Raw genomic sequence first — 24014 nt, forward strand, 5'->3', positions numbered from 1 at the left:
TGTGGCCCCAACTCCGTTTACAAGTTTGCTGATGATGCTTCCATTGTAGGTCGGACCTCAAACAACAATAAGTCAGATTACAGGAAAAACAATTGAGTGCTTGCTGGCATGATGGAAAGATAACAATCTGTCCATCAACATTGCAGAATGAAGGAGCTGGATATTGATTTCAGGAAGCTTCTGTCTGCAGCAATGGTGCTGAGGTGGAGATGGTTGATAGTGTGAAGCTCCTGGGAATGTTGCTCACCAACAATGTGTCCTGGTCTACCCATGTCAACATGATGGTCAAGGAGGCTAAGGAAATTCAGCATGTCCATGAGGACCCTACCTAATTTTGTAGATGCATCCTATCTGGATGCATCTCTGTGTGGTATGGCAGTTGCTGTTCCCAAGACTGCAAGAAGCTAAAGAGAATCATGAGCACAGCCCAATCCATCACGCAAACTAGCCTTCCATCCATTGACTCCATCTACACTTCCCACTGCCTTGGGAAAGCAACCAACATAATCAAAATACCCCCTCACTCTGGTTATACTTTCTTCCATCCTCTTCTGTCGGGCAGAGGATATTAGTTTGAATAAGCGTACAAATAGATTTAAGAACAGCCTCTTTCCTGTTGTGACTATTGAACGGACCTCTCAAATGTTAATTCTGATCTCTCTCTCTCAGCATCTTCTCTGTGGCTGTAAACACTGTATTCTGCACTTTGTACGGTATGATTTGCCTCTCCAGCATGCAAATCAACACTTTTCACAGTATCTCAGTACATGTGACAGCGATAAAGCAATCAGTCACCTGCATGCTGTTATGTGTTTCATGGACGAGAGCATCCAAGTCCCCTACCCTGCATTTTTTTAGAGTCCCCCTCTATTTAAGTAAGAGTCTATCTTTTGATTCTTCCTACCAAAGTGTACTTTCCTACAGAAAACTCTCTCTGCCAACTTTTTTCCGACTTGCTTGACCTGTCTATCCCCTTGCAGATTCTTTATGTCCTCATGACAACATTCCCTTACTCTATTTTTGTAGCATCAGCAAATTTGGATGGATTTATGCCTTGTCCCCTCCTCTAAGTTATGAACGTAGATAGTAAATAATTGTCGTCTTGGGACTGATCCCTGTAGCACTCCACTAGTTATGGCTTTCCGGCCTGATAAAGATGGTTAGAAAATAACTGGCTGAACCACTGAAATGAAAAATGTGAAAAATATGCACTTTCATTGTTTGTGAAATACTTAAATCAGATTGTATATAATAAAATATAAATATTACAGTAGTTCTTGATGAATTCAGTTTATCATTGAGCTTTATGAAAATTCTGAATATAGTTCATGATTTATGATAGCATCAGTTTTCATGCATCTTTATCTGAGAATTCAGCAGAACACCTCCGCTCAGTTCGCAACAAACAACTGCACCTCCCAGTCGCAAACCATTTCCACTCCCCCTCCCATTCTCTAGATGACATGTCCATCATGGGCCTCCTGCAGTGCCACATTGATGCCACCCGAAGGTTGCAGGAACAGCAACTCATATTCCGCCTGGGAACCCTGCAGCCTAATGGTATCAATGTGGACTTCACCAGTTTCAAAATCTCCCCTTCCCCTACTGCATCCCTAAACCAGCCCAGTTCGTCCCCTCCCCCCACTGCACCACACAACCAGCCCAGCTCTTCCCCCCCACCCACTGCATCCCAAAACCAGTCCAACCTGTCTCTGCCTCCCTAACCTGTTCTTCCTCTCACCCATCCCTTCCTCCCACCCCAAGCCGCACCCCCATCTACCTACTAACCTCATCCCACCTCCTTGACCTGTCCGTCTTCCCTGGACTGACCTATCCCCTCCCTACCTCCCCACCTATACTCTCTCCACCTATCTTCTTTACTCTCCATCTTTGGTCCGCCTCCCCCTCTCTCCCTATTTATTCCAGTTCCCTCTCCCCATCCCCCTCTCTGTTGAAGGGTCTAGGCCCGAAACGTCAGCTTTTGTGCTCCTGAGATGCTGCTTGGCCTGCTGTGTTCATCCAGCCTCACATTTTATTATCTTGGAACCCTCCAGCATCTGCAGTTCCCATTATCTCTGAGAATTCAGATTTGTTTTGTCAAAAATTGTGCTGTGCCACACATGATATTTGCTAAATCTGTCCGGTCCCAGCAGTTCAACTTGTTCAGTTTTGAGATAACTTTTGTAAGGACCCCACAGTTGAGCGACCTTGCGTTGATAGCGCACTACACACTTCTTGCATTGAAACAAATGCACCTCAGACCACCTGTCCGTCTGCATTCATCATCTGCTCTGTGTCTACTCTTCCTCTTAGTCACACTGACTTCGTTATCTAGTTCCTTACAGGCTGCAGTTATTATCTTGTTACTGCCCACTAACCTGTGCATTTGGTTCCCATCCCCCTGCCACATTAGTTTAAATCCTCCCCAACAGCATTAGCAAAAGCAGCCCCGAGGACATTGGCTCCCGGTGTAGACAGTCCAATTTGTAATAGTCCCGCCTCCCCCAGAACCGGTCCCAATGTCCCAAAAATCTGAACCCCTCCCTCATGCACCATCTCTCAAGCCACTCACTTGTCCTGCCTATTTCTTCATTTCTACTCTGACTAGCATGTGGCACTGGTAGCAATCCTGAGATTACTACCTCCTGAGGTCCTACCTTTTAACTTGGCTCCTAACTCCCTAAATTCTGCATGTAGAACCTCATTGTGTGTTTTTTTTAACCCATGTCATTGATGCCTATATGCACCATTACAGCTGGTTGTTCACCCTCCCCCTTTGGAATGTCCTGCAGTCGATCTGACACATCTCTGACCGGTGGACCTGGGAGGCAACATAGCATGTTTTTGACCATAGAACCGCCTATCTCCTCCCCTTACAATAGAATCCCCTGTGGCTATAGCCCTTCCACTCTTTTTCCTGTCCTTCCTGTTTTGGAGGGAGATGACCACAGGGGACACCACTGCCTTCCTGCTTTTTTTTCTGCCTTTTGGTCACCCATTCCCTTTCTCCCTCAGCTATCCTCATTAGCGATATGACCAATTTGCTGAATGTGCTATCGTGGATGCTCCAAAGTGAGTCCATCCACAGCTCCAGAGCCATCATGTGGTCTAACGAGAGCTGCAGCTAGACACACTTCCTGCCCGTGAAGGAGTCACGGACATCAGCCACGTCCTTGAGCTCCCACATTGAGCAAGAGCAGCATAACACAGGTCTGGGATCTCCTGCCATTTTTCGTCTTCAGCTCTACTTAGTGCTGCTATAATATCAAATATTAGATTAACGAAATGAATAAAATTGTACCATGTACACAGATCCTTGAAAGTTGCCAACCAGGTTGAGAGGGCTGTTAAGAAGGCATACAGTGTTTTAGCTTTTAATAATAGAGGGATCGAGTTCCGGAACCAAGAGGTTATGGTGAAGCGGTACAAAGCTCTGGCGCGGCTGCACTTGGAGAATTGTGTACAGTTCTGGTCACTGCATTATCAGAAGGACGTGGAAGCTTTGGAAAGGGTGCAGAGGAGATTTACTAGGATGTTGCCTGGTATGGAGGGAAGATCTTAGGAAAGGCTGAGGGACTTGAGGCTGTTTTCATTAGATAGAAGAAGGCTGAGAGGTGACTTAATTGAAGCATATAAAATAATCAGAGGGTTAGATAGGGTGGTGACGGCAAGCACGATGGGGCATAGTTTTAAATTGAGGGGTGAAAGATACAGGCCAGATGTCAGAGGTAGTTCCTCTACTCAGAGAGTAGTAAGGGAATGGAACGCTTTGTCTGCAACGGTAGTAGATTTGCCAACTTCAGGTACATTGAAGTCGTCATTGGATAAGCATATGGACGTACATGGAATAGTGTTGGTTAGATGGGCTTGAGATCGGTATGATAGGTCGACACAACATCGAGGGCCAAAGGGCCTGTACTGTGCTGTAATGTTCTCTGTTCTGTGTTCTATTTATTGTTGAATAGCAGCAGGAGGTGAGGAGGCAGAGACTGCATCCCTGAGGTCACGGAGGGAAGGAAAAGAGGCTGTTACTTAGAGATTGAGAAGCAGGAGAGGGCACAACCCAAAGGTTTGGGAGTGGAGAGAGGCTGCAAGTTAGAGGTCAAGGTGAGGAGAGGCATCAGTTGATGTAGTACATTAAATGTAATACAGAAAATTGTGAAGTGGTTAAGTTCGGTCGGAAAAACAGTACATAAAATGGAAGGAACCATTCTGAATGGGTGCAGAAACCTTCCATGCTGAGGGAACTTTGTGAAAATGTTGGAGACAGAGCAGGACCAAATTACAATAATGATTGCAGTGATGTGATATCTCATGAAAATTGATTAGAGGAATTGGGACAGCTTTCCTCGAAGATGCTAAGACTTAGAAGAGATTATGTTGAATCTTGCAAAATCATTTGAGGTCTGGTCAGAGCAGACGACGGGAAGACTTTCCTACCTTGTGACAGAATTGAGAATTGGATGCAGAGGTTTGCAGTGATTGACAAAAGAAGTAACTGCCCTGTAAGAAATAGCTTTATCACAGTCTATAGAATGCATTACCTGGAGGAGGCAGTTTCAGCAAAAGATGCAAGAGAGCATTAGTTGATTAATGAAAGAAAAATAATGTGCAGGGTAAGGAAAAGGCACAAATTTGTGATATGTATTTGGAGAGCTAGTTCAAACATGATGGACCAAATGGCTTCCTTTTACCGTGATTTGGACTGAAAATTTGTTTAAAGTAAAGTGTAATTGGCTCTGGGGCACGGCGGAAAAGGGTAAGGTAAACAGGACGTGAGTGATCGGAGACTTGATCGTTCGAGGGACAGATAGATGAGTTTGTAGCCACAATCAGGAATCCAAACACAGAACTTGCATGAAAGAACAAAGAAGAGGAATAGATTCAGTTGCCCCCAGTGAAGACTGTGACCACACCTTCACCCGCTGTGGGAGAATCTGCCTGATATGAACGAAGCAACCACCAACAGGTCCGCAACCAATGAGCACAACTTTCCTCGAGTGTTCATCCAGTGAGAAGCACCAAGAGGAAGGCAGCCTTTTTCCTACATTTTGTAAGCTTGACCATTTTGGAAGAGAGCCCCCCCTTCTCTGACATTCTGTTCTATAAAGATCAAATGTATTCATTCCTGATGTTGCATGAGGCCAGAGAACTTCTACAATTCTACCACACTGTTGCTTCCAAACCTGTTTCTTTACTTACCATCTCCTCAATGTTTCATATTCTCAATCTGCCCTCTGCCTGTCTTTGTTCAGAACGTTGTTCAGAAAAGTAATTCCTTTCATCCCTTTAACTTCCAAATTATGTTTGTTCCTCATGGAAACTGGTATTCTGCTTCACTTTATCTATTGCCTCGAAAATTCTGGACTAATGTGTAATTGACAGTGAGTTTCAGTGCTATTTATAATAGGATTAACTGAACTTAACCACTTCAGGGCATAATTTAATATTGCCTTGCACATCTCCAAAAAATTTTAAGAGCCTGCTGTTTGTACTTTTATGTTGGTTTTCATGGCTATTTAGTTTCTGCTCATACATTAATGAGTGCCCTAACTGCTTGCTGAGTCTTCGAGTTTGCCTTAATGACAGGAATCCTGAAAGCAATATCCTCTGTTTTGCACCATCTCATCATATTGATGAACTGCATTCTGTATCCAATTCTATCCATTCATCTGTTGATAATTTCACACTACATTGATCAAGTCCTTCCATTTCATTATGACATGTTCCATTCTTGCAAGGGATGTGGCTATCACCGGTGAAGGTATCATTTGTTGTCCTTCACTAATTGCTGTTGAACTGAGTGGATGGCTGGGAGGGTGGTTCAGAGCTACCTACATTGCTGTGGCTCTGCAGCCACATGTAGATCAGATGGGGTAAGGATGATCAAATTCTCCCCAAAAAGACATGAGTGGATCAGATGGATTTTTACCAACAATTGTTGATAGTTTCATGATAGCGTTACTGGAAATAACTTTTAGTTCTGGGTATTTTTTTAATGAATTGTAAATTTGACCAGCTGCAGTGTTTGAACATGAACCTACATTCTCCAGAGCATCAGCCTGGGTCTCTGGATTTTTAGTTCACTGTATTTGCCACTTGCCCACTGTCTCTCAGCCATTATTACAGTTTATTTCTTTGCTATTTTTTTCTCTTTCCCTGGAGAACTTCCCTTCTGCTGTCTGAGCTGAAAATGTGTATTGTTGCCTTTACAGCTTCACATGTTAGAATTGCTGCTCGTCAGATTTACCTTTTCCAGGAAGATTCTGGCAAGGTTACTTCTAAATAGGTTTATGCCACCATGGCAGATGAAAACCTCCAATACTATGGGAATGTTGTGAATATGTTGGATGCAGAGCAGAAGCAATTTACAATAATTCCAGGGATGTGATATCCCATGATGAAAATTGACTAGGGGAGTTGAGACAGTTTTCCTTGACTTTCCTAGCATTTGTTTCCTCCCAAACATTTTTCAGTTTCTTCAAAATAAAAAAATACATAATTAAACTACTAAACTTATAAAAGTAAGCGATGAGTGCAACTGGATAAAAGTAAAAGCAAAATGCAGATGAGCCTCTGAATTATTTGTGAGGAGCAAGTGCAAAGATGTAGCAGCTGTGATTGGATTGGGCCAGTAGCGTTGACCTTGATAGTTGAGCTGACAGTTTTGATGTTGATTTTGTAATCAAAATTCCTTTGTGATTACTTTTGAACTCACTGACAGCATGTGGAGGAAGAAGGGGTGATTCTATGTTTTTTCTGGTAGGATAGGGCTGTTAAAAATCGCTATTCTCAAAGCTGTGTCCCTCAGCACTCTGGGCCATATACCAGGACATTTTCTGCTAATAGTGACAGGCTCATTGTTGCATTCACTTTTTAACCTCTTTTTCATACATTTCTGGAGGCTAACACAGATATGCCTGAAAAAGGTGGCTGTTTGCTGACAGGGGTGCAGTCAGCCCCTCGGTCTGTCTTTTTAGGAGGTCTGTCCCTGTTTGAAATTTCTGTGATTCTTTACAGCATTACGTGGGCTTCTTGTAGGATCTTTTCAGTGAGTTCACATTTACAGTTTATACTTTCTGTAGCAGTCCTGTTTTTCTTTCAAAAGTGAGTAATTTTGAAATGCGAAGTGAAAAGAGGCCTGTTTGTATTTTGAAGCTCTGATCCACTGTCATAACACTGGTTTTGTTTTAAACATTCATTGAAAGTTTTATAATTCTGATCAGGTCAGGTATGAGTTGGTTGTGACATATATCTAACTCGAAGTTTGATATTTGACTATCGAAAATGTAAATTATTTTTATTCCTGTAATTGTATAAAGGGAATTAATTTCCAATGTTTAGGTACAAGGTATTGAGGAGTTAAGGGGACATTAGGAGAGAGTAAATATGTTATATCGTCTGTCATAGTGAGATTTGAAGCCAAGTCCCAAGGACATTAGCTTGTGGGTCTGGATTAATAGTCCGATGATATCACTACTCCACCCCCACCTGTAGAATTTTGTGTCTCTTGTTTGTCCACGATAGTTGTCCACCCTTAAAAATAAAATGATTTGACAACTTGAAGAGAAAATTATCTTTGCAGTATTGTATTCTCAGCTGATTCCTTTGAAGGATTCTTTCTGATATGTTTTGACAGCCTTTCTAATAACAAACGGTATTGGAGTTAATAAAACTGCCAAGGAATGAATGGGTCTTTATGCTATATTTATGGTCGAGTGGTCAAGCCACTACCAAACTGCTAGAATTTTAATCTGGGCCGGCCTAGAGCAGCTAATCATTTTTGATGAAAATTACACGCATAACCCCTGTAGGACAGAAGCAAAACAAACATGAAGCCTAAAGTGACTCTTTATAATGTTCCCTTCAGGGCTATTAAAACTATCCTGTACTTCTAATGAGGAAATATAATTTTTAAAATTAATTTATTTTCATACAAGTCATTCTGTATCCTCAGCACATAATGAGCTTGGCTTATGACAGTCAGCCAACCAACCGCCAACTTAGACGCTCTTAATCATCATTGTGGCCCCCTTTTTGAACTTGACCAGTGACACACAACTAAGATTAACAGCATGTACCTCTGCATCCTTTGCTTTGATTAGTAATGACATTGAGCTTACCAGCTTGGAGGTTCTGAGTCTCTGCTCATTATCAAGGAGCTTAGTTAGGTGCCGCTGAGTCAATTTTTGCATCACTATATTTATGTTATTTCAGCTTCTTGATGGTGTCGACGTCAGTAACTCTTGGAAGCCAATATTATCAGTACTTTTTCTAAATGGGCCTTGTGTTGCTGGCTAGGTGACTGTTTATTGCTCATGCCAAATTGCTTAGAAGGCAGTTAAGCGTAAACTATGATGCATGGCCGAGACTGAAGGGTTTGTTCTGTACCATATGATTCTGTGATTTTATGAATGCGAAGACTGGAATCACGTGTATCCTAGGCCAGGTTTCCTTCTGTGTCGGGCATTAGTGAACCAAATGGCAATTGAGAATGGTTTAATGGACACGTTCTGGCTAACTTTTTTATTGCTGACTTCCATTGAATTCAGGCTTCGGAAAGAATGCCAAGAGTAGGTACGTCAGCATTGCAGCATTCCCTCAACATTGCCATCATTTTGTGCTCAAGTCCTGGTTTGGAGCTTCAACCTAAAATTTCTAACTGGGTAGAGGGTGGAAAGAAGAGGATGACTGTGTCAGTGGAACAAAAATGACAGACACGGAGTTTTTTTTTCCTTAAATCATTCATGGAGTGTGTCCATTGTCCAATTCTAATTGCCTTTGAGAAGGTGAGAATAAGTCACTGCAGTCCATGTGATATGGGTATATCCCAATATGAATAGTATAGTATTTATGATTATTTGGAAAAGCACAGTTTGATTCGAAATAGCATGGCTTTCAGAGGGGTAGGTCAGGCCTCACAAGCCTTATTGAATTCTTTGAGGATGTGACAAAATACATCGATGAAGGTAGACCATGGATGTGGTGTCTATGGATTTTAGCAAGACATTTGATAAGCTTCAACATGGTAGGCTCAATCAGAAAGTAAGGAGGCATGAGATTCAGGGAAATTTGCCTGTCTGGATACATAGCTGGCTGCCCAATAGAAGACAGGTTGGTAGTAGATGGAAAGTATTCAGCTTGGAACTCGGTGACTCGTGGTGTTCCGCAGGGATCTGTTCTGGGACGCCTGCTGATTGTGATCTTTATAAACGATTTGGAAGAGGAAGTGGGAGGGTGGGTTACTAAGTTTGCCAATGACACAAAGGTTGTTGGAGTTGTGGATAGTGTGGAGGGCTGTTGCAGGTTGCAACAGGATGCAGAGCTGGGCAAAGAACTGGCAGATGGAATTCAAACCAGAAAAGTGTGAACTGATTTATTTTGTAAGTTCAAATTCAATGTAGATTACAGGGTTAATGGAAGTATGGAGAAACAGAGGGATCTTGGGGTCCATATCCAAAGCTCCCACCAAGTTGCTACCCAAGTTGAGAGGGTTTTTAAGAAGGCATATGGTGTGTTGGCTTTCATTGACAGGAGAATTGATTTTAAGAGCCATTAGGTTATGCTGCAGCTCTCTGAAACTCTGGTTACTCCACACTTGTATTTTTATGTTCAGCTTTTGTCGCCTCATTATAGGAGAGATGTGGAAGCTTTAGAGAGGGTGTAGAGGAGATTTAGCAAGATGCTCAAAATTATCGGAAGTCTGTCGAGAAGCTGGGCATGTCATGCTTCCGCACTGTTTGCGAGTTTGCAGCATTCATATGATGAATGTACTTGTTCAGAACTGAGGAAAGGTCACTGAAATGGTAACTCTGATTTTCCTTCACAGATGCTGCCAGGCCTGCTGAGCTTTTCCAGCAACTTCTGCTTTTATTTCTGATTTACAGCATCCGCTGTCCTCTTGGGTTTTCACTCAGAATTTTTAATTTGTCGCAGTGGAAGGGATCAAAAATTTTGTTTTTAAGAGGGACCTGAAATAATTCCGCAGAGCTGGTATCCTGTCACCAAGTCACCTTTTATTTACAAACTGAGAGTCCTTGACACTCAACCGACTCTTTCAGAGTGAGCAGGATGTCCGACACTCCAGTTCTTATCAATCAGCCAGGGCTTCCTGACTGGACCAGATTAAGCCCCATTCAGGAAACTCACTCTGTGCTGTCCATCTGGCTGACCTCATTACATTCAATATATTCCTCCCCTTCTGAGTTCAAGGACACAGGCTGGTTCTTTTTCTTTTGTGGTTTCTGGATGTTCTAGCGTCGGGTCAGGTTCCTCTAATCCTGTCTCGGATACGGGCAGAGTGTAATGTGCAGTAGCCTGCCTCTTGCACCGAGAGTATTTCGCAAGAAATCAGTTTTATTCTGCAAGCGGAAAAGGCGTCGAGGCAGTGACCATCTCAGATTCCGAGAATCTTGACGGAGAAGTCGAACACACATGTTCCCAAACTATTGGAAAGGCTGTCGAGGAGCTGGGCACGTTGTGCCCCTGCACTGTTTGCGAGTTTGCAGCAGTCTTGGTGACATTCTCGTTCAGGGCTGTTGCATCTACTTGATCTTTATATGTCATTCGACCTGACCTCACATTGACCATGCCCATTACTCATGCAGGTACATTCCTCTGGTTCCTACACCAAACATTATCCCCTGAAATAAACTCTCTCACTCAGCAGTCTCATGTCTGGCACTGGCTTTCCTGATGCCGTATCAACCTAGTTTGGTTAGCATGTAAAACAATACTTTTCACTGTGTCTGTCTACATGTGACGGTAATATGTCAAATCAAATCTCATTTATTACCTTCCCATGTATACAAAGGTGCATGCAGTGTGATATGTTAACCTTTGGAGTTTCACCAATAGCATTAATTCTCATTTCTGTTGCCTTTGAGCTTTTTTAATCAGCTTGCATTCCAATTGATATTTCACAGATTGTAGAGTTGTGGGTTATTTGTGTTGTGGACTCTTGCACATTGAAACTATGAATTTTGACTCTTTACTTTCATAACACGCTACTAATTATTTGCAACTAATCACAAATTCCTTTTAGTTTGTTGTTTGATTACGAAATATACATGGTGAAAGGATTTAGCGGAACTTTGTATGAAACCTGAACAGTAAATGAAGCTGTACAAAGCTTGATTTAGTCAAGACAAGAACTTTGGAACTTTGTATCCATGTTGTATGCAACAATGTACTTTATAAAGTAGGCCAGCAATATTCTGCTAAAGGTTTACTGCCTTTCTTTTAAGATTTGTTGGTGTTTGATACTGATTGCCTATTTGATATTAGTTGGAATGCTCTTTCACTAAAAGCTGTCCAGAATATTTTGATGCACTCCTGTGAACAATAAAGAAAGGCTTTGTGAAAAACTTAAAGACAGTGCATCCCTTCCACTCGTTTTAACAGGTTCAGCTAGGATCCAGCTGTGCTTAGTTTCAATTTGGCTTTGGATCCAATCTAATAATACTGTAAAGGAATATAAGAACCAAGGGCAGGAGAAGACTGTGCAGCCCACTGTGCCTGCTTCCTCATTCACTACAATTGTGGCTCATCTTGGGCTTCAAATTTGCTTTCCTGCTTGCTCCCTGAGTCCCTCGATTCCCTGAGAGAATGAAGGTAAATTTTGTTCTTAAGTACATTCAGTGAAAACACTTGATATATATTTGATTTTATCATTATGAGCCTGTTTTGAGCAGCATTTTCTTGGGACGTAAATTTTTTTTGGATTTGTCACAATCTATATTGGAAGAGCCTACTAGAGATTGAACCCCACTATTCCATAAATAATTGTAAATATGACGAGTGTAACCTCAAGGATTGTTAATGTCTGACTGTTACCGTTATTGAGGATAAAAGAAATTTTCTCCAGGCTTCATCAATTAATGGGGGAAAAAGTACATTTATTATTTTAAATGTATTCTTTAACAAGTGACAAAGTGGATTATTAATGATGAACATGTAAACTTAAACCATTCTACATTCAGGTGCAGACATGCATACACTTGTCACCAATAAGGTGGCAGGATAGTCAAGATGAACAGTTATTCTGCAGTATCGTGGGTGGGAGATATCAGTAAAAAGAACAAACCCTGCAGAACAAGACTCTCAGCCAAAAGCGGGGTAAATGAGGTGACTTTCTCACAGTTCCTCTGCTTTTTGACAATGGTGTCGTGTCACCGATCACCACATTGATCCTCAATTTGACAGTTGATCAATTGAACCTATGTCTGGGCTTGGATCAGAAAAAGGCCTGATTCCACACTGTAGGCATTCTAACACAAGTTTGATTTGTGTATGCTGAAAAGATTTTGGGCCAGAAAGTCCTCAGCAAAGACATTTTGGTTGAGAGTTATGTGCTGTGTTGAATTAATGTAGCGACTGCCACCCACTGTTGTAGAGTATAGCTGAAAAACAGATGAGTATGGAGGAACTGATGGGTACATCTCCAGCAAGGTAACAGCCTTTCAGGAAAATTGCGCAAGTAACTAGTAAAATTTGAGTGAGATTTTTTGGTAAATTATTCTTTAACTGAAGTGCGGAAAAATGTGAGCTCAGCGATTTTTTTTTGGTGATCAACTTCGACTCCATTATCCTGCATCACAATCAAATTCTAATATTTCTGAACTGAAGAATCATAGAATTTTACAGTATAGAAGGTGGCCATTTGGCCCACTCTGTCTGTACTGGCTCCTGAAAGAGCTACCCAGCTGTGTCTCTGTAGGCCTCTAAATTCAGCACTTTCAAATATATATCTCAGGAAGGGTCACCGGACCTGAGATGTTAATTCCAATTTCTCTTCACAGATGCTGTCAGGCCTGTTGATCTTTTCCAGCAACTTCTGTTTTTGTCAAGTAAAGAGATTTAGATTCTCCCTTACTGGAGATTGTCATTGCCTGACACTTTTTTGTAATGCATAATTCGTACCACTTGTCAGCCCTAGCCTAAACTTTGCCCAGGCCTTGCTGCATATGGACATGGACTGCAGTAATCAGTGCCTATACCCACTTCTGACTTTGTGAAGGAGTTACGTTCATTGATAAAGCAGCTGAAGCTGGTCAGACTGAGGAACTTTGCAGCGATGACCTGGTACTGAGCTGATGGATCTCCGGCAACCACAACCAATCCTGCCTTTTGCTGTCTATATCTCCAACTAGTCGGCCATTTCCCACCTGATTCCCAATTGACTTCAGTTTTCGGAAGGCTTTTTGATGTCAAGGTGAGTTACTTTTCTGTCACCTTTGGAAAACTATTCTTTTGTCTCTGTTTGGACCGAGATTGTATTAAAGTTAGAAGCTACGTTGGCCCTGATGGAACCCAAAATGAGCAACAGCAAGCCGGTTATTGTCCAGTTTCGGGTCCAGTTCTGAGGAACAGTCACTGGACCCGAAATGTTAGCTCTGATTAATTTCAGTCACACACAGTTAGAGAAACTACGCTATTCCAATCATAACATTAATTTATATAACCAAGCGCAACCTTGACTCGTACAATGAGTTAAAATTCTAGACTCGACCTCCAGTTACCCAGGTCATTCAGTACTTATCTCAGTCTTTTGATTGTGAACACTTTGTGGAGCTGTTTTATTAATTGTGTGGTGCTGTCATATGAACGGGAGCTGCCAGAGTTCGGCTTATAATTAGCTCTATGCAGTTGATTTCAGTCAAGTTTTCATTATGTTCAAGGAGATACAGTGAGTTGACTGACTTTTATTAAGAGCTGTGCAATTTTTACAGCCGTGTGTGTTTCTGCTGAAAGCAATATCTTTTGATTAATTGTATTGCGTGTGTCAAAAATGTGACAAGATTTAGTTCAGCACACAGTGTGATTCTGAGTTGAGTGGCTTAAAAAACTATTTACAGATTTGTGACCAACATGCTTAGTGAATTCTTTGTCCAGGGAAAGCTTTATGAATCTCAGTATTCGTAACATAATCTCAACTATGTAATTTATACCCATATTCCTGGGTTATGCTCTATCTTTCATTCAAATTACTTTATAATCCATTACATGGATAATTCAAGATAACAAAGTGTGAAGCTGGATGAGCACAGCAGGCCAAGCAGCATCTCAGGAGCACAAAAGCTGACGTTTCGGGCCTAGACCCTTCATCAGAGAGGGGGATGGGGAGAGGGTTCTGAAATAAATAGGGAGAGAAGGGGAGGCGGATCGAAGATGGAGAGAAAAGATGATAGGTGGAGAGGAGAGTATAGGTGGGGAGGTAGTAGGTGGGTAGGTCAGTCCAGAGAAGACGGAGAGGTCGAGAAGGCGGGATGAGGTAGTAGGTAGGAAATGGAGGTGCTGCTTGACCTGGGAGGAAGGGATAGGTGAGAGGAAGAACGGGTTAGGGAAGCGGAGACAAGTTGGGCTGGTTTTGGGATGCACTGTGGAGAGGGGAAGAACTGTGCTGGTTTTGGGATGCATTGGGAGAAGGGGAGATTTTGAAGCTTGTGAAGTCCACATTGATACCATTGGGCTGCAGGGTTTCCAAGCAGAATATGAGTTGCTGTTCTTGCAACCTTCAGGTGGCATCATTGTGGCACTGCAGGAGGCCCATGATGGACATGTCATCTAAAGAATGGGAGGGGGAGTGGAAATGGTTTGCAACTGGGAGGTGCAGTTGTTTATTGCGAACCAAGCAGAGGTGTTCTGCAAAGCGGTCCCGAAGCTTCCGGTTGGTTCCCCAATGTAGAGGAAGCCACACTGGGTACAATGGATACAGTATACCACATCGGCAGATGTGCAGGTGAACCTCTGCTTAATATGGAAGGTCATCTTGGGGCCTGGGATGCGGGTGAGGGAGGAGATATGGGGGCAAGTGTAGCTCTTCCTGCGGTTGCAGAGGAAGGTGCCGGGTGTGGTGGGGTTGGAGGGGAGTGTGGAGCGAACAAGGGAGTCATGGAGAGAGTGGTCTCTCCAGAAGGCAGACAAGGGTGGGGATGGAAAAATGGCTTGGGTGGTGGGGTTGGATTGTAGATGGCGGAAGTGTCGGAGGATGATGCGTTGTATCCGGAGGTTGGTGGGGTGGTGTGTGAGAACGAGGGGGATCCTCTTGTGGCGGTTGTGGTGGGGGCGTGGTGTGAGGGATGTGTTGCGGAAAACGCAGGCGACGCGGTCAAGGGCGTTCTCGACCACTGCGGGGGGAACGTTGCGGTCCTTGGGGAACGTGCACATCTGGGGTATGCGGGAGTGGAATGCCTCATCCTGGGAGCAGATGCGGCGGAGGCGGAGGAATTGGGAATAGGGGATGGAATTTTTGCAGGAGGGTGGGTGGGAGGAGGTGTATTCTAGGTAGCTGTGGGAGTCGGTGGGCTTGAAATGGACATCAGTTTCTAGCTGGTTACCTGAGATGGAGACTGAGAGGTCCAGGAAGGTGAGGGATGTGTTGGAGATGGCCCAGGTGAACTTGAGGTTGGGGTGGAAGGTGTTGGTGAAGTGGATGAACTGTTCGAGCTGCCCTGAGGAGCAAGTGGCGGTGCCGATACAGTCATCAATGTAACAGAGAAAGAGGTGGGGTTTGGGGTCTGTGTAGGTGCGGACGAGGGACTGTTCCATGTCACCTACAAAGAGGCAGCCATAGCTTGGGCCCAGGCAGGTACCCATGGCCACCTCCTTTGTCTGTAGGAAGTGGGAGGAATCGAAAGAGAAGTTGTTGAGGGTGAGGACAAGTTTGGCTAGGCGGATGAGGCTGTCGGTGGAGGGGGACTGGTCGGGCCTGCGGGACAGGAAGAAGCGGAGGGCTTTGAGGCCATCTGCATGCGGAATACAGGTGTATAGGGACTGGACGTCCATGGTGAAAATGAGGTGTTGGGGGCCAGGGGATTGGAAGTCCTGGAGGAGATGGAGGGCGTGGGTGGTGTCATAGACGTAGGTGGGGAGTTCCTGGACCAAGGGGGAGAAAATGGAGTCCAGATAGGTGTAGATGAGTTTGGTGGGGCAACAACGGGCTGAGACAATGGGTCGACCCAGGCAGGCAGGCTTGTGGATTTTGGGCAGGGCAGGCAGGTTTTTAACACAGCACAGGAGATTTGTTGAAACAGTATCTAATGGTAATTAGATTAAATCCTTTTCTTTATTCACTGCTCACTTCGGGAGTCATTCTGAGCTATTTCCCAGAAATGGCCATGTTAGGCAATCGAATTTGAATTTCTCAGCCAATATCTTTAACCAAAGTTATTGATGTTATGAACTACCTATTATGCTCATGAATTGGTTATTGTCTCATAGAGGCCTCTAGCTCAGGAAAGGAACCTTTGGCACTGTGCCTGTGAAAAACAGCCACCGAACTATTCTAATCCCATTTTACGGCATTTGTACCATTTGCCTTGTATGCCTTGGCGTAGCAAGTATCCACCTTTATTTCGTAAATCTTACGAGGGTTTCTGCCTCAGCCACCCTTACTGGCAGTGATCCCTGCACCCTCTTGGTAAAAACATTTTTCCTTTCATCCCTTATGAATCTCTTGCCCCTTACCTTAAATCTACGTGACCAGTCATTGATCCCTGCACCAAAGCGAAAAGTTTCTTTCTGTTTATGTCTCTCATAATTTTATACATTTCAATCATATTCTCCCTTCATCTGTTCTGTTCTATGGAAAACAACTTTAGACTGTTCAATCTTTCTTCATTTCAAAAACTCTTCACCTTGGACAGCATCCTGATAAATCTCCCCTGCACCTTCTCCAGTGCAGTGACATCCCCCCAACCCTTCACTGTGGATTCCAGACCTGTGCCCATTACGCTAGCTGTGTCCTAAACAATGTTTTGCATAGTTCCAGCATAACCACCCTACTCTTAAACTCAATGCCTTAGTTAGTAAAGGTAAGTGTCCCTTATGCCTTCTTCATTACTTTATCTACCCGACCTGATACCTTAAGGGACTGGTGTACATGTATATTAAAATCCCTGGGATCCTCAGTGCTTCCACCTTTCATCATATATTCCTATGCCTTATTTGTCCTGCTGAAGTGCATTCTCTCACGTGTATCCAGATTGAATTCCATTTGCTGCTGATTAGCCTATCTATATTCTCCTGTAATCTAAAGCTAACCTCCTCATGAATGACTACTCCACCAATTTTTGCACCATCTGCAAACTAACTGATCTGTCTTGCTGTATAGATATCTAAATTGTTTATAAATAACACAAACAGCAAAAAGTCCAACATTGATCCCTGCACTGAACACAGAATTCCAATCACCAAAACACCAAGCAATCATCATCCTCTGTTCTTTGCCATTCGACCAATTCCGGATCCGAGTAGCCAAATTTCCTCAGACCCCTTGGGCTATTCACTATTAGTCTTCCATTTGGGACATTGACAAAAGCCTTGCTAAAGCCCAAGTAGATTATTTCAAATGTAATCCCCTCTTGTACACACCTGGTTACTTCTTCAAAAAATGCAATCAAGTTATTCAGACATGGCCTCCCCTCAATAAAACCATGACTGCCCTGCCTTTCCAAGTGTGGATTAATTCTGTCCCACAGAATTGCTTCCAGTAGTTTCCTCACCTGAGGTGAGACTTACTTTTGTGTATCTTTATTTCAACATACAATTTTTATTCACTTTTGCGATATGGACATCCCTGCCTGTCTTGAGTTGCCCTTGAGAAAGTGGTGGTGAGTTGCTTTCTTAACCCGCTGCATGCCATGTGATATAGCTACTCTCGCAATGACATTAGGGAGGGAATTCCAGGATTTTGACTTGTTTTAAGCATTTATATGTACTTTATCATGAAATGCTGACAAGGTCAACAAGGAAATATAAGGATTCAAAAAGATTTATGGTCCTCATGAAGAAATGGTTAGGACTGGTAGACAGACCCTCAATAATTTGCCCAGAACTGCGTGCTGTGTGTTTGTTTGTCGGCCTTTTTCTAAAGCAGTTGATTCAAACAGTCTGATTGTAAAATTCTTTTCCGTACAAATGTTTGCTTTAAAATAAATAGAAGTAAAGAGAAGAATCCGTCTAGAATTAGATTTGATTTGTGTGTGGCTTTGAGAGTGATCTTGTCGTGAGTATGCTGTGAGATTACCCCAGAGACTCTGATATGCTAAAGTAATAGACTTTTGGAGACTGGCAACAACTGTTCTGCTTCTGTGCCACCACAAAAAATCAAATCTGTCTTGTTTAGAAATACTTGGAGGCGTCCTGTTGCTGTGCATCTGATTTGAAAACTGAAACATGCAAAAACATACTCTTAGCATTACCCTGAAAGATTCAACATAAAGTAATTTAACAGATTTCTTCTATTGTCTAGAATATCTTCTGAAATATTTGGTTTGTAAATGGGTAAGTCACAAAATTGTATCAGTGATGATGGGAACTGCAGATGCTGCAGAATCAGAGACAACCAAGTGTGGAGCTGGATGGACACCGAAGGCCAAGCAGCATTTTGACATTTTGACACATCCAGCATTGCTCAAGTGATTACCCACTGCAGTTTAGACACAACTTTATGAGCAGGCTTGTCATGAAAGACCAATTTAATCATCTAATAAGCAGTATGTTCTGGCTGAAATACTAAAATGATGAAAATCTTTGCAATTAGACAACTGTTTTACATTTTGCATTATGCATAGAAACGGACAAACAAGACGGTTGTGTTCTGAGGAGGGGTCACCCGACCCAAAACGTGAACTCTGATTTTTGTTCACAGATGCTGCCAGACCTGCTGAGCTTGTCCAGCAACTTCTGTTTTTGGTGTCATCTGATTTTCTTATTTTGTTTTGTCATGTTGATTCTTTGGAGCACATGTTTTTGAAGTTGAGCCTTCCTTCAGAAACGTCTCATTTGTTTTCACCAGCCATTTGCTGTGTTTGCCAGCAGTAAAGCCAAAATTTCTTTAATTTATTTCTTGTGAAGCATGCCTTCAACAACCTGAGTTTACCTTAGGGGTGTGCTGCACTTTTCCTCCAGGCTTGGCATTTTTCCCTGTATCCGAGTGCAGTTATCAAGTGCATTCCCATGAGAGCAGTTTAATCATGGCTTTTCTTATTTTGAATTTGCTGTTGTTTTGGGTGTATAGTTTGGCAGTCTGTCATTTGGTTGTTGTTCTGCTTTGGTTGGAAGGTTAAACTGATTACCTATAGCTGCTGTATTTGAGTTAGTATTTCTTTACCATTGAATCCATTGTACTTCTGAAATTTGACACAAATAGAATATAATTTCACTTTGTGACTTTGCTGTTAACACAGTACATGGAGGAAAGTATTGGCCAGACAATGCTGAGAGGATGTAGAGAATCTACAAACAATTGTCATAAGGGTTACGAATGTGATAACTCTAGCTGGCGTATGCCAGTTGAATTTCTTGTGTTAAATTGCTAGATTATGTTTTGGGGATATAATTCTGAAAATAATATCTTGCTGTATGGAAAAGAATATCCTTGAACACTGGTAGGTCAGTTGGAAGGCCAAGAAACACTGGGATTCCTGAAAGTAGAAGGAGAGAGAAAAATCAAAGCATTAATGAACCTGGCCCGAAGTCCATAATTGCCAGTGATACATCAGAGAATTTGTTGGTTACCTGGCTGCTGATGCACTAAAGCAGTAACACACAATAATGACGTAATAAAAAAACATTCAAAAATGAGACAGCATTGAAATACATTGAAATGAGACAGCATTTAATCTGCTCCCATTGTGATGAAAGTGTCTCGTCGATTTGTAACAAAATAGTTCCAGGTTGAATTAATAATCAGGGGCTACATTGTATCAACTCAACGTAAGAGTAGTTTGTCTGTGGGACCTTGGGATAGTAACGATAAAGATCACTCTTGTCTATGGTTCCTGATTTCTACTGGTATGTGCTGTGGCAATCTATCAGTTCAGAGATGAAAAGTGCAGAGCAAGGGAAGGAGATGCAGAAAGTAGTTCGTTCTTTCAATAAAATACTTTCCATTTCGCTTTGTTGAGAATGCAGTCTTCACTTTTGCAAGTGGCTTTAATAGCGTGTATTTCAGGTGTTGAGGGAGCCAAGGGATTTTATTTGTGATGTGCTGGTAATTGTTACGAGGAAATTATATTCTGGGAATATCTTGGTAATACAAATTGGAAACAGGTTAACTTTCAAATAAAGATCCAAAAAGATCCTCTGGTTGCTGGTTTGTTTCTGACTCAAAGGACATGTCTTTAAGGGCGGCATGGTGGTGCAGTGGTTAGCACCGCTGCCTCTTGGCACCAGGGACCCGGGTTTGATTCCAGACTTGGGTGACGGTCTGTGTGGAGTTTGCAAGTTCTCCCTGTGTCTGTGTGAGTTTTCTCCGGGTGCTCGGTTTACTCCAACTGTCCAAAGATGTGCGGGTTAGGTGGACTGGCCATGCTAAATTGCCCATCGTGTCCAGGGATGTGTAGATTAGGTGTGTTATAGGGGGATGGGTCTGGGTGGGATGTTCCAAGGATCCAACTGAACATTTTGGACCGAAGGGCCTGTCTCCACATTGTAAGGATTCTAAAACTTAAAGTTCATTACACTTAACCAAGGTCGGAGTAAAATACTGGAAATGATTGTGAGGAGTGAGGGTCGAACAGCTAATCTAATTAACATTGGCCAACATGTAGGTTTGGAAGGGGCAGTCTGGCTGACGAACCACTTTGAACTTTTAGAGGAAATCATGTTCCAGGTAGACTGTGGGAATTCCAAGATGCAGAAATAGGAGAAGGTCATTTGGATCTATGAGTCTGCTTCGCAATTCATTTAGATCATTACCTGATTTGACATATATCTAGACTTTAAAAAAGAAACTTCAGCAAAGTTCCATGTAACAGAGCTATTGAAGCTCATTGTGGGAGAATTAAAACAAAACACAGGAATGGATTAAAACTGGCTGAAGCGGTGAGTTTTCAGTTGAGAAGTGGTATCAAGATTGAGACTGGTAAGAGTACTTGCTGTGGCGTCCGAGGATCATGTTAGGATCTTGCCTATTTGTAGTTACCACCAACAACATGGACTCAGGGGTTTAATGAACTGGCCAAATTTTCTAACAGTGACAAACTGGTGGAGGGAAGGGTTTGACTAAATCTGAGATCAGATTTTTGAAAAATATGTCTACCACTTCAATGCACCACCTTTCTCCCTGACCAACATCTCTGTCTCCGGCTTGCTGCAGTGTCCTAGTGAAGCCCAGTGCAAGCTGGAGGAACAACACCTCATTTTGTGCTTGGGGACCCTCCAGCCCTCCGGACTCAATATTGAGTTGAATAATTTTTGGGCCGAAACTCTCCCATGTCCCAGCCTCCCCCACCCCACACACCAGGCCTTGTTACCACGTAGCCTCCCCCGACACACCCGCTATTGTTGATGACTAACAGTCCCCATTAACAACTATTCACCCTCCCAGCCTGATCATTAGCAAATCCTAAATCTGTCCAACTGTCTTTCTCTTTGGGCTCCACCCTGTTGATTGCTCCTGACCCCACCCACCTCCCCATTTTCTACCTATACAAACTGACGTTTTCCCAGCCACCATTCAGTTTTTCAAAACTAAAGTGCATGTTTAGGCCTGTACATTGGCATGTAAGTGAACCTGCTTCCATTTTCTCAGCTAATTCCATTTAGGAATCTATTTACATTGGGAGTTGGCCATAAGTTTTCAACTCGGAAATGTTTTTAGATTGCCCAGGGCAATTAATGTGCAGTTCATTGCAAAGTCAGAGAGTATTGAATTCAATGGATGGAGAGGAAGAGGCTTTCGTATGGAGGGATGATTATACAGTCAAAAGTATCTCATCAAAACAGGTTGGATTTGATGAAGGAACCCCGCCCACGGCCGACGCCAACGTAACCCCGCCCACGGCCGACGCCGATGGAACCCCGCCCACGGTTGACGACCTCATCGCTCTGCCCACAACCTCCACAGCCAGCAACCCCAGAGGAGACAGCCACACTGAACCCTGCCGCATCTTCACCATCCCCCCAGACCTCCCACTGACTGAGGACGAATGGTCAGTCCTTAATAAGGGCCTCACCTTTGTCCCCCTACAACCACACATCAACGAATACCAGTCACGATTGGACATAGAGCAGTTTTTCCGCCGTCTTCGCCTCCATGCCTACTTGTTCAACCGGGAACCTAACCCTCCCTCCACTGACCCCTTCACCCGCTTCCAACACAAGTCCTCCTCCTGGACACCACCCCCAGGCCTCCTACCCTCCCTCGACCTCTTCATCTCTAACTGCCGTCGAGACATTAACCGCCTCAACCTCTCCACCCCTCTCACCCACTCCAACCTCTCCCCTGCAGAACGGGCAGCCCTCCGCTCCAACCCCAACCCCACGATCAAACCTGCAGACAAGGGTGGCGCAACGGTAGTATGGCGCACTGACCTCTACATCGCCGAGGCCAGACGCCAACTCTCCGACACCACCTCCTACCGCCCCTCGATCATGACCCCACACCCGAGCACCAAACCATCATCTCCAACACCATTCATGACCTCATGACCTCATCACCTCAGGGGACCTCCCACCCATAGCCTCCAACCTCATTGTTCCCCAACCCTGCACGGCCCGTTTCTATCTCCTTCCCAAAATCCACAAACCTGCCTGCCCTGGTCGACCCATCGTCTCAGCCTGCTCCTGCCCCACCGAACTCATTTCCACCTATCTGGACTCCATTTTCTCCCCTTTGGTCCAGGAACTCCCTACCTACGTCCGTGACACCACCCACGCCCTCCACCTCCTCCAGGACTTCCAATTCCCTGGCCCCCAACACCTCATATTCACCATGCATGTCCAGTCCCTATACACCTGCATTCCGCATGCAGATGGCCTCCAGGCCCTCCGCTTCTTCCTGTCCCGCAGGCCCGACCAGTCCCCCTCCACCGACACCCTCATCGGCCTAGCCGAACTCGTCCTCACCCTCAACAACTTCTCTTTTGACTCCTCCCACTTCCTACAGACTAAGGGGGTGGCCATGGGCACCCGCATGGGCCTCAGCTATGCCTGCCTCTTTGTAGGTTACGTGGACCAGTCCCTCTTCCGCACCTACACAGGCCCCAAATCCCACCTCTTCCTCCGGTACATTGATGACTGTATCGGCGCCGCCTCTTGCTCCCCAGAGGAGCTCGAACAGTTTATCCACTTCACCAACACCTTCCACCCCAACCTTCAGTTCACCTGGGCCATCTCCAGCACATCCCTCACCTTCCTGGATCTCTCAGTCTCCATCTCAGGCAACCAGCTTGTAACTGATGTCCATTTCAAGCCCACTGACTCCCACAGCTACCTAGAATACACCTCCTCCCACCCACCCTCCTGCAAAAATTCCATCCCCTATTCCCAATTCCTCCGCCTCCACCGCATCTGCTCCCACGATGAGGCATTCCACTCCTGCACATCCTAGATGTCCAAGTTCTTCAAGGACCGCAGCTTTCCCCCCACAGTGATCGAGAACGCCCTTGACCGCGTCTCCCGTATTTCCCGCAACACATCCCTCACACCCTGCCTCCGCCACAACCGCCCAAAGAGGATCCCCCTCGTTCTCACACACCACCCCACCAACCTCCGGATACAACGCATCATCCTCCGACACTTGCGCCATCTACAATCCGACCCCACCACCCAAGACATTTTTCCATCCCCACCCCTGTCTGCTTTCCGGAGAGACCACTCTCTCCGTGACTCCCTTGTTCGCTCCACACTCCCCTCCAACCCCACCACACCCAGCACCTTCCCCTGCAACCGCACGAAATGCTACACTTGCCCCCACACCCCCTCCCTCACCCCTATCCCAGGCCCCATGATGACATTCCACATGAAACAGAGGTTCGCCTGCACATCTGCCAATGTGGTATACTGCATCCACTGTACCCGGTGTGGCTACCTCTACATTGGGGAAACCAAGCGGAGGCTTGGAGACCGCTTTGCAGAACACGTCCGCTCAGTTCGCAACGAACAACTGCACCTCCCAGTTGCAAACCATTTCCACTCCCCCTCCCATTCTCTTGATGACATGTCCATCATGGGCCTCCTGCAGTGCCACAATGATGCCACCCGAAGGTTGCAGGAACAGCAACTCA

At 44.2% G+C, this 24014-nt stretch overlaps 1 protein-coding gene across 12 annotated transcripts in view; it reads left to right on the forward strand.

Annotated features, from left to right (window-relative positions):
- Positions 1 to 24014, forward strand: part of LOC132207557 (utrophin-like) — a 204141-nt gene that overhangs the window by 121827 nt on the left and 58300 nt on the right. For 3 of the 12 annotated variants that reach the window (XR_009443532.1, XR_009443530.1, XR_009443531.1), the window contains exon 9: positions 13019 to 13213. The exons of 8 other annotated variants lie outside the window; for them this stretch is intronic. The gene's annotated coding sequence lies outside the window, so the exon portion shown is untranslated. Of the gene's footprint in view, positions 1 to 11403; positions 12762 to 13018; positions 13214 to 24014 lie in introns of those variants that run through there. One more of the 12 variants, XR_009443533.1, reaches the window with a different exon arrangement.

Source organism: Stegostoma tigrinum, unplaced genomic scaffold (assembly GCF_030684315.1).
Source record: "Stegostoma tigrinum isolate sSteTig4 unplaced genomic scaffold, sSteTig4.hap1 scaffold_100, whole genome shotgun sequence".
Taxonomy (NCBI): domain Eukaryota; kingdom Metazoa; phylum Chordata; class Chondrichthyes; order Orectolobiformes; family Stegostomatidae; genus Stegostoma; species Stegostoma tigrinum.